Source organism: Penaeus monodon, chromosome 19 (genome assembly GCF_015228065.2).
Source record: "Penaeus monodon isolate SGIC_2016 chromosome 19, NSTDA_Pmon_1, whole genome shotgun sequence".
NCBI classification, from domain to species: domain Eukaryota; kingdom Metazoa; phylum Arthropoda; class Malacostraca; order Decapoda; family Penaeidae; genus Penaeus; species Penaeus monodon.
Genome location: NC_051404.1, coordinates 30,209,504 through 30,209,779, shown reverse-complemented (window position 1 = coordinate 30,209,779; position 276 = coordinate 30,209,504).

Genomic DNA, 276 nt, shown 5'->3' with positions numbered 1-276 from the left:
CACGAGCGCCGAAGGGAATATAATCTTCACCGCCACAAATTCCTTCCCCTGATATTACCTTCGTCTTCTTTTTATTATTATTTTTTTTATCAGTCTCTCCTTCCTCGTCCCCCTATTCTGTTTCGTCGCGGCCTTTCTCGGTGAGCGCAAATACGACAGAATTTCCCCGTGTAGACAGAGGACCGAGGGAGAGGGTAAGGTGATAGCCAGCTTCCACACTGGCTGTTTATCTGAGAGACATGACGAGTGTGATCCTATCACTTGACACTGTTCGGG